The sequence below is a fragment of the Corvus brachyrhynchos genome, unplaced genomic scaffold (genome assembly GCF_000691975.1).
Source record: "Corvus brachyrhynchos isolate BGI_N302 unplaced genomic scaffold, ASM69197v1 scaffold203, whole genome shotgun sequence".
NCBI classification, from domain to species: domain Eukaryota; kingdom Metazoa; phylum Chordata; class Aves; order Passeriformes; family Corvidae; genus Corvus; species Corvus brachyrhynchos.
The window spans coordinates 779007-790007 of NW_008237408.1; the positions used below are offsets into that span (position 1 = coordinate 779007).

An 11001-nucleotide genomic window follows, 5' to 3' on the forward strand; every position below is an offset into this window, starting at 1 on the left:
AGTAATGGAGTTTCCCACCTTTTCCTGGTAGGCATGTCCCAACAAAGGTTCAACTTTTCCATACCTGACCACTGGGAATTCGACAGAATAAGGTGGCCCTTAGGTAGCACCTTGTGGTTGCACAGCTCCCCACAGAACAGGGTCCTGCTCATTACATGGGATTCTCAACATTATGATAAAATAACCCATAAAGGCATAAGTAATTGAGGATTGAGTGGGATCAAGAGACACTTTTTGTATTGATGAATTGGTGAATCTGCTGTTGGGGAACTCTTATAATAAATTCAGGGCATGACAATCTCTTCATTCTTCTGTTCCCAAAGGAATTTCCTGACAAACCTGAGATTCTCTTGACTTCTTCTCCATCTCTTTTTAGCTAACTAACCTTTACTTCCATTTTTTGAAGGGGTCTCAAGAGTTATCCTGACTTCTGCCTGTCCCTGCAGCTGAATGGAGATTCCCAGCTCCTTTGACACTTTTCCTACCTTTACAGGGCTGAGTGCCAGCTCCTCAGTGGTAAAAACACAACCACTTGTGGTGTCACTTTCTGCGCCAAGTGACTGAAATGACCCGAGTTCAAGTGACCCATTATCCAGGAGGGGAAAAAAGTGCAGGAATATTTTGCAATAAAATAATTTTTACCTGGCACAGGGAGGGGAAGGTGCAGTAGGAAGGAGAGAGGGAGAGGATAATTTAAGCCATCCTTCCTGGTGGAAGCACCATGTCTTATCATAGAGCTTTCTGCTGTTCCCACCACTCTGGAAAGAGCTTCCAACCAAACCCAGTCCTGCTACCTAGATATTTTGTAATCTATGGATAACTAACTTATTTTGCCTTTGATTTCTCCAGTTTTCAAGACTTCGACTCCTGTTCAGTCCAGATGGACATAATAATCTTGAGAGCTGATAGCAACTCCCTCTTCTTCAATTTTTGAGAATTTTCACTGATTTCTCTAAAGAAAAGTTTTGCCTTCTACTTCTTAGTGCAGTCTTGATGTTCCCCTTGTAATTCCTAAATGAATTTCCCACAATTTTCCTTCTACTCATTATAAACACCAGTACTTTAGGTGGGATATGCACTCAATGAGCACTCTGTAAACACAATATCTTCAACTCGATGATCTTGGAGGTCTTTTCCAACATTTCCACACAGAAATGTGTGGATGAAACACCATCACTTAATCTCTCCACAATCCCTTCAGGTTCGGGTTTCTTAATATGAAAATTTTCATTACTGTTTTGTCAATAAGGAGTTGATTTTCTATACCTTAATAATTTTAGTTTCACTCCTTTAATTCCTGTGCAGAATATCACAGTGGTAGGTGACGGTGGGTCCAACGTCAGCAACATTATCAGCTGCCACATAATTAGGAGATATGTGATTATTAATACCTTTCCTGGGAATCTTTTACAGAGATATTTTTGGCCATTATTAATTTTTAGTAATTTACCTCCAGCTTTTTAGCTGTTCCCTACTGTTCATTTAACAACCATTCCTATTAGGGCTTCCTGTTACTCTAGGCTTGGGTGCAAAGCATCACAAAAAATTCGCTCTGTCTTGGATTTTCCAATCTTTTCTTTTCACATGGATTCTCTAAAGTCTGTTCTTCTTTTAAGTTTTCTTGTCTTATCTCAGCTTCAAGACCTCTGTTTCTGATACACAGAGGTATCTGTTGTGTCTGAGTTTTCACCAGATGTAACTGTTTCACTGAGGAGTGAAAATAGCGAATTCAATGCACAAATTTGTGAGCTTTCCTGAAATAACTTCCTTCCGCTGGAGCTGGAGTTTAATTTTAGCTGTACATCTTGTCTTTATACTTAAATTTACATTTTCTTTTAAAGCCAATGTAAAGAAACTTCTAGTCTTCCATGATCGTTCAAAGGTGTCTCCATGTTTCATATTTCTTGAGTATTTTCTTTTTTCTCACGTTATTCTCTTTGAAGAATAATTCAGATTCTCTTTAAATAATTTTGTAAACTTCTTTTATGCCAATTATCTATTTTTTTCCCCCATGACTTAGTACAGAGATCTTCCTGGGAAAGAGGGCTGAGATTGAGTGGAACAGTAACTTTTGATACTTTTTTCCACATTTTGACAGATTAGCAGAATAATTCCTCAGCAATGCATCTGGACTACTGCTGAATTGACTTAGTCTGTCTCAGAAAAACAAAATTCACAGCATTTAATAGCAGGTACACAGTTTCCCTTTTGCAGCCAGTTTTTCCTTGATCTCTTGAAAACCAAACACAAAAAGAGGGGGAAAATCTCCTGTCCTACATGTTAGTCAATCTTCCATCAATGGAAGAGCCATTCATGACCTCAGAGTGTTTGTTCTTCAATCTCCTTTTGTTTCTTCTACTACTGTAATTTCAGATGTAAACTTAAATCCTAAAATGAGTTTAATCACCTCTGTCCCAGTGGCTCTGTTTTGATCTTCTCCATTTTAATATTTTTACCATTTTGTTGAGTAAATTCAGGGTGTTTCAAGATTACAAATCTTTATGTGGGTATAAACATAGACACACATGGAACCAGCTTGTTTTGTGTTCCTTTCATGGAGTATTGATTTGAGAAAGGAGAGAAAAGTGTTTTCTTCCTTTTGTAGTCCACAAATTTTTCCAGCAAACTTCTAAGTTTAGTTCAACCGTAACTCAAAGTTAAATCATAGAATCTGAGAATTTTAAAGCCCTGATTCCCATGGAAGGAAATCCAGTTTGGTTCTATTGATATTTACATATTTCCATTTTCATTCTAACACCTGAAGCCTTGAGTGAGGTGAAACCAGTATTTTTAATCCTAGATATCAAGCAGATTTCCTACTAGGAAATCCTAGTCCCACTGAAGAAAGTAGGTCTGAAGTGCTTGAACATTCATTTCGTTAGGGAAAATAGCCCATTTTTCCAAATTAACCAAGATTTTTCTTGCCTAGAAATTTGATGAATATCAGACTGGAGAAAAATTTAATTCAATTTTAGGTAAGGAAAATAAGTTAAATTTTCAACAAGAAAAAAGGTATAAATCATAAAGGTTTTTTTTCAGGTCAAACCACTCATTGGTGTTTTCCAGGTGATTAACTGGATATAATCGGATTAACTGCCCAAATAGAGAAATTTGTTATTTAAGTTAACATTGACACACAATTAACTGACCAATGAAACTTTGAGCACTAAAATATAGACAGTCCTGGACTAAATTAATTCATCTAAATCTGACCAGCTTGTGAAGCAGTTAGGATGGGGGGACATTTTGCCTGTGAGACCCTATAGAAGATTGGAAGAGTAACTTCGACTTGTCACATAAATTAACCCAGGCCCAAGTTTTCTTACACTGGTTCTAAAGTACTACAGATATTTAGATATTGGCAAACATAAGACACGGGACTTTACGTCAATTGGCTGATGAGACTGTTGGAAATCACAGTTTTCCTAATTTTTACTGGGAACATCAGTTCTACACTAAAAAAAAGAACCAGGTGTGCAGATATCTCAAGAAAAAGAATAATTGTGGGTTATCTTCTCCATGAAATGACCTTTTGGCTCCATTCTAGGAAGTTTTTATACCACATAGTGGGTTTTCTTCCTCATGGTCTAAACCACAGGAATGCACCTCTGTTCAGATCCTCACTGCCTGCCTCTGGAGAGGGAAGGATGTCTCTGGGGACAAAGAGACAGGGATCACAGAAAGGGCAGAAATCCTCCCAGGCTGTAAGAAATGACGTGCAGGATTATGAGGCAGTAACAGAGGATTTCCCTTACAAATGGCAATTATCCAGGACCCACCAGCTGAACAGTCATTAAGACTTTGTTAAGTCACAGGAACCCAGCACCATGACTGTGTCCAGGCACAGATGGCCTGATTTCTGAATCATGAGGCCTTCCTTTTACTGGCTGTCCTAAATTAAAACAAAAACCAAACCAAACCCTTCCTTAAAATCCAACGCTCCTCCTCACATGGCGTTTGAAACCACACTGTGAGATGGCAAATAGTCTACATAGTTTATGGCTACTGGTGGCAATTACCAAGAGCAGCTCAAATGGGATTTATCAGCCCTCAGAAGAGTTTTCCAGGGGATGTGGCCAGTTTTATGTACGCTGGAGTCAGGCCGAGGTTGAGATGTTTTTCTGTTTGGGTGCACTCAAGGCTGACTGTAAGTTGTTACACTTGATGAGTGAATGTGATCCGGTTTTGTTGTGTGGAAAGGTCTAGTGGATGACCAGAAAGACTCGATTTTGCCTCAAATTCTCCGAGTGAGAACATTGCAGAAGGAGCACTGTGTGCCACCGATTTTCCATGGGGGATCAGGGAATTGCCGTTCAGGTTAATCAGCGGAGCAATCATGAGTTAAAGAATGTTTCCCAGGCACCATGAACTGGAGACTGTAAAGGATTAATTATTAGAAACTACTCAGGGTAAGAATTGAGTATTTCTCCTGTATTTGTGTGGAATTTGGCATGGGATACACTTAGGCAAGACCAACCATTCTGGGGCAAATCAAGCTGTCTTCGACCATGTCCTAGTCTTGGAGAAAGACAGAATGGCCCAAATGAAGTGACTCCTTCTCTGGTGTATCTTCCCAGCCTCCAGCAACCTGTAGGGTAAGATCTTCAGCCCAAAGCAGCATAATGGGCCTACACGGCTATTCCAGTAGCCATAAGAGTATCAGGGCACAGACTCTGGCATCAAATGGAACCACCTGTGGATAATCACACACTCTAGCACCCAAAATAGGGTCTAATTCCCACAGGGGTGGCCACCTTCAAGCCACTTCTTAGAAAAGCTCCCTGGCATGTGTTAACTCCCAGATCTGCCCAGGAATTGCTTGGGAGAGTGCCAGTTGATCCAGGCTTTAAATGCACTAAAGACTACTCTAAGACCTGGATCCAGAACTGATTTAATTTAGCAGTAAAGGCAGAACTTTTATTTTTAGCTGTTATTAGCCAAACTGGTGGCCTAACCATTATCACTAAGTAGTTCTTGATAATAATGACTGTATTTACAGCGACCTGGGGGTGCAAGGCCAGGAAACAGGCTTGTCTGACATATTTCCTGACTCAGATTTACACATCCATAGAGCCATTCCTAGGACATCTGTAGGCTGCCCGCAGGCATCCTCTCGGCCACTCATGTTTGGGCTCTCTACCAAGCTCATCTGTCTTAATGACAGGTGTCATCAAGACCCTGATGGAAGTGCAGGAGGAAAAGGGGATACGTGGGGGCAGATAAGCTGGTTCAAAATGTGGTGTATATAAACAGTGAGAGAAGGGAGGTGATAATTTGCCTCTGTGGGATCATTAATTTTCTGGTTGCATGTTGACGTATTCACTGTGACACTCAGTTTCTGTGCTCAGGTATGAAGGATTGCAACCAATTCCAGCCCCTGATCTGGAGCAAACCGTTGTTATCAAGCAAGCTGTGCCACTTTTCCACCCACTACGTGTGTGACTCATGGTCTAAAAACAAACCACAGGTTTCAGGTTCGATATTCTCTGATTTCGTGCCAAAACCACAATGACTCCAACGAGATTTACACAAGCGATCTGTAAACCTCAGCAAAACTTTCCATGAACCTCATCCACAAGAAGATTCATATCCAGGTGTGTTTTGTGAACCTTTGAGATGCCCTGAGATCATCTGGCCCAGTGCCTTACAACGTAGAGTTAAAGGGACCTTGTGTTTGGCCACTTTCTTATCTAACATGCAGCAAATCTGATACTTTCTTATCTAACATACACCAAATGCAGATGGTTCCTTTAGCCTGAGGAGGTTTTGTTCCTTCAGTAATCATGGAGCAAAGTGTAATTGCTTTCTAATCCTTTTGAATTTAATCCAGGGCAAAGATGTTTCCAATCATGTTATTGAGTATATGCAATAATCACGGAATCATGGAATGTCCTGAGCTGGAAAGGACTCCCAAGGATCATGCAGTCCAACTCCTGGTCCTGCACAAGATACCACAAAAATCCCACAATGTGCCTGAGAGTGTTGTTCAAACCCTCCTGGAGCTCTGGCAGCCCTGGTGCTATGACCACTAATATTTCCTAATTTTTCCTAATAGCAATTTAGAAAATGCCACCACTCATTTATCTTGTCCTTATCGACTTCATTATACAACCAAAATTTTCTGCCATGCTATAGGTACCTCCTCTTGCAACTATTTTTGGCATTTCTGGGTTTTCCCCAAAACAAACTATTTTTGTTTCTAAATGCAAGCGGTTTTGAAAGAAAAGGAATTGAATGTTTTAAAGGTACAATTTTTTCACATTTAGGTTTTCTTCCATCTTAAACAAATTTTAGAAACTACTTATGGGAAAATTACTTCTATAGTTACCCACGTATGGAAGCTTAGAACTCTGGAAAGATTAGAGACAGTTAAAGAAGAAAAAATCACCCAGACTTTTAAAATGCAGATTTTTCAATGCAACAAAGAGCACAAAAGTGCACAACAGTCATTTAGACTTGATATAAAAATCCCGTATGAGGATTTTATTTATGGCAAAATATATTGAGCCAATAAAACCAAATCTATGTCAGTAAGAAGTAAATTGCCAGAAAAAATCAGGGTTCACCAGAAAAAGTTGTGTTACAAAGTATTTCATGAGAAATGTGAAGCTTTTCCTGTTGATGGTTCCCTTTATAGTGCAGAAAAGGAGCACAGAATAAAAGTGGACTTCAGGAGAGTAAGATTTGTCACCATGATCTCTCTATTTATTCATTTGCTGAGAGTACAAAAAATAGCAGAATTCCACCCTCTCCTGGAAAAACTGTGAATTTTCTGTAAGTACTTTCAGTAGAAATCACTGTTTCTGCAAAGAGTTTTCACAGGAAAGTCTGTGGGGTTTTTTCATATGGAAATTAGGTTTTACAAATTCAGATTTTAGAGGTTTTAACGAGTAAAAGGTGAGGAAAAGAGAGGATTTTTGCATTTGCATGAATTTTCTTCTTCCTTTTTGGCCTTGAACAGGGAATTCAAAGGATTCTGCTGCAACTCTTAGCAAGGTCTGGAAGTAGAAACCTTCCCACCTTTCCCATTTGTATTGTGGACTTTGCAAATCGAGAGTGAAACCTGGACTCAATAACAAGAAAAATATTCAATTAAACCAAATTTTTTTCAGCTGAATGGGTCTCTCTTTATGCCCAGAGCTTCTGGAGTCCACAGATTGTACCCACAGTGTTTGTGCTAAGAGATATCCAAGATGGCAAGACCATGGATCAATTCCCTATGGATCTGTGAGCTTGATCCAGGAGGGTTTATATACTCAATCCCAGCTCCTACAGATAACTGGAGCACAGCTATGTCGTCCTTCCCTTTTCCCCCCACCATTTCCAACTGGAATACCTTCTCATCCACAGTGTAAATATTCTCCACACGAAAGGAGCGAGTTTTGACAACTTCTGGTCATGGGGAGAAGCTTGAACTCCCAAATTGGATCCTTCCCACTGACTCAGCCACCACAAGGCTGAGCACAAGAACCAGATGCTTTACATTTTTTGAGGCACGTCAATTTTTAAGCTAATCCTGCCCCAGGAGAGGATCAGGGCAGGCTCTTGGGGTGGAGTGGATGTTACTCTGACTCATCATTTTCAATGTTGGATGGACCAGATTTAATGAAGCCAATGCCAAAGGGGCAGGTGGGGGACTCTGATTTCAGTCAGAAGGTGAAAAACATCAGCAGCGAAACTTTTCTAGAAAGGCCATCCTCTCTTCTCAGTTGAAATTTGCACCTTTAACAGCAGTTTGCTCTTTCTCTGGCTGTTTCCCAGCTTGAGCAGTGTCAGACCTAATTTGAGCTGACAGGGTAGGTGGGGAGAGAAAAGACCATCAAAACTTGCATACAAGACCCGTGCACTGTGGAGATCTCCCCACATCAATCCAGCACTTTGTGAAGTCCTTGGGAAACATCCCATAGCCTTCATCAGGAACCAGCTCATCCTGCACAGGGGCAGGACCGGTGGCACACAATCAAAAATTCCAAACTGAACCAGGCTAGAAATCACTTTTCTTCCCATTTTTATCCTCTTCACCTGTTTCTCAAAAGCATGCTTTCTCCATGCCTTCATTTTCCCCATCAATCCTCTTCCTTCCCCTTTTCCCTTTTCCCATGGGGTGTTTCTCTTCTGCTGCTACCCAAGTGATTTCCAACAGCCACTGAATTTCTGATTGCAGTATTTCTCTTGGAATGATGAAAGAGTTCTTCATCCGAAGTATTTCCAGGATGAGACCCAGAATGAGTATTTTATATATGTGCAAATTGTCACACACAGGGAAAGGGCATCCATGAGTACTCCAGGAAAAGCTGCCAGCAGAGCAATAGCTACACATGATCTTTGCCTGTGTTTGACTGAGAAAGCAGAGCAGGGCATTATTGCATTTTTCCTCCCTTTTTCACATATTTTACTTGGCTCTTTGAGTGCTTCATGGCCTTCCAAACTCTCATTTTTTCACGCATCTTTACACTGCGGGCAAACCTGAAGAATGAACAGGTCCTGTCTGTAAAAACCTAGAAGATGCTGATGTTTGAAGAAGTGTTGAAATGACAAATTATCTTATATTGCTGCATTTCAGCATCTGGAGCATTGGACTTGCTCCTATTCTCATTAAATAAGCATCAAATAAAGATATCAGCTTGTAATTTATGTTTAACAAATCACTTACTCTTACGAGAGCCTTGGACGCTGGAATCTGTCCTGATTTAGGATTCTTTCTTTGGTAAAAGAAGGTTTGGGGATGAGCTAATTGTGGCCTTCCAGTACCTGACGGGAGCCTGCAAGATGGAGAGAGACTTTAGACAAGGACATGGAGTGACAGGACAAGGGGGAATGGCTTCCCACTGCCAGAGGGCTGGGTTAGATGAGATATTGGGAAGGAATTCTCCCCTGTGAGGATGGTGAGGCCCTGGCACAGGTTGTCCAGAGAAGCTGTGGTTGCCCCTGGAAGCCTGGAAGTGTCCAAGGCCAGGTTGGACGGGGCTTGGAGCACCCTGGGCTAGGGGAAGGTGACCCTGCCCATGGCAGGGGGTGGGATGGGATGATCCTTGAAGCCCCTTCCCACACAAACCATTCCATGATTCTATGTGGATTTGGGGGCCTGATACTTAATTTAGTTTAAGAATCCGTGTGAGTTTTGATTTGGGAGATGGAAGGGATGCTGTGTGCTCTCTTTTGGACTAATAATTTGGATGCTACCATTTCCAGAGGATTAGATCCATTTCCATGCAGTATTTCCTTGGTCTAAGTTCACTATTACCTCTTGTTCTGTCTTCCTCCTGATGATGGGGAGGACACTTTTGACCCCTGCTGAAGTTAGAGAAAGGGAGAACAAGTCATGCACTTCCTGATTTCTTCCTCCTCCTTTTCTTCCGCTACTTTGCTAATTTGTATGTGGGCATGGAGTGGCAACACCCCATGATTCACCTTCTGACCACAGATTACCCAACCACTCCCCAGAAGAACCACTCTCTAATTCCTCTGGTGGAAAGTTTGGGGAAGGGAGGGGCAAACAGGTTCTTTGCATGAATAAAATGCAAAAGTTATCATTGTTAAACCATGATACATCAGTTCAGAGTCTGCATGCCTCCAGATTGAATGTGGCACAACCACAAAACAACAGGGCTGTTCACACTCCAAGGAGCTGTAAATGGGAGTGGAAAACAAAATGGAGCCGATGGAAGAGCTTTAGGAAAGGAGGCAGGGAGACAGCACAGGCCATGGACTCAGCCCGTTAGCCTGAGTGGGTCTGTTTCCAGCTTCTTCTGCTTCTCCCATGCATCTCTGAACTCCTTTGGAAGGTGAATTAGCTTATGGACTTGTCCTCTGAACCATGCCTTGCATTATTTCCCCATTCTGTCCTTCTCTCAAATGTCTTTGGTTGGCTGGCAGCCAGCAGAGGGAGAGCAAGGGTGTCTCCTTCACTCTGCCTTCATCCCAAACTGGTATCTGTGTTCAGCTTCTGAGCTGAGCAAGGCTGAGAGTGGTTCTTTTTTCTCCGGGAAGAGCCAGAGGGAGGCATGTTCTCCACAACAACCAGCTGCTTCCGTGTTTTAGAGGTGTTATGTTTGACTTTCTCCTGTAAAGGTATTGAGGACATTTTATTATGCATTGTGTTGCAGTAGCACCTAGAGGTCCTTGCTGAGATCACAGCAGTTGGTGGGTTCTGTACAGCAAAATTCATGGAGACAATCCATCCTCAATGGATAGCAGCCAGACTGGAAAAGAAAGGGGTATTTCAGAAGAGAGATGTGTTTTCCTTTACACCTCACTTGTGGTGACCTACCCAGTGGAGCTTAATGTCTGTAAAACATTTTTATTGGAAATAAAGTGGAGCTTTTTTGAAACAACCCGTAAATGCCATATCCCACTGGGGCAGGGAGTTCCTGTGGTGGGGGGGTAATGAATCATAAATCATAGAATGGTTTGGGTTGGAAGGGACCTTAAAGATCATCTTGTTCCAACTCCCTGCCATGGGCAGGGACACCTTCCACTGGACCAGGCTGCTCCATGCCTCATCCAACCTGGGCTCTTGTCCAGAACTTCGCTCACGGCATCCATAATCCTCTTAGATCCTGATCCAGAGTCTGGAGGTCACCAAGTTTCTCTCCATCCATTACAGTGGGACTTGGGTCAGATTTTACGGTAAGATTGAGCAACCTGATTTAATTTTCAGGGATTATGCAATAAAACTTTAATGGGAGTCTATTCCAGCCCACCAAGTGCCAACTGCTAGACACTGATCCCATGAATTTCGGTGGATTTTTGTCTCTGATCATCCACAGCCTTAATTGTGATTGAGTTACACTGAGGGAACTCCAAAAAGGCTTAAATGGGACCTGAGAGATCCAAAGGAACTCTTTCCTAACCCATCAAACACCTTTATCATAAACCACCATTTCTCTTCCGTTTTATTCCAGACTGTTCACTTACGGATTAAAATATTCTTGAAGTTCCCATGTTTTGGGATTCAGCTTGAAAATGAAGACACCACATTTTTTAACTCTGTGAATTTGT

General features: G+C 41.7%; 1 protein-coding gene across 1 annotated transcript in view; it reads left to right on the top strand.

Moving 5' to 3' along the window:
* Positions 1 to 11001, top strand: part of RP1L1 (retinitis pigmentosa 1-like 1) — a 46433-nt gene that overhangs the window by 19460 nt on the left and 15972 nt on the right.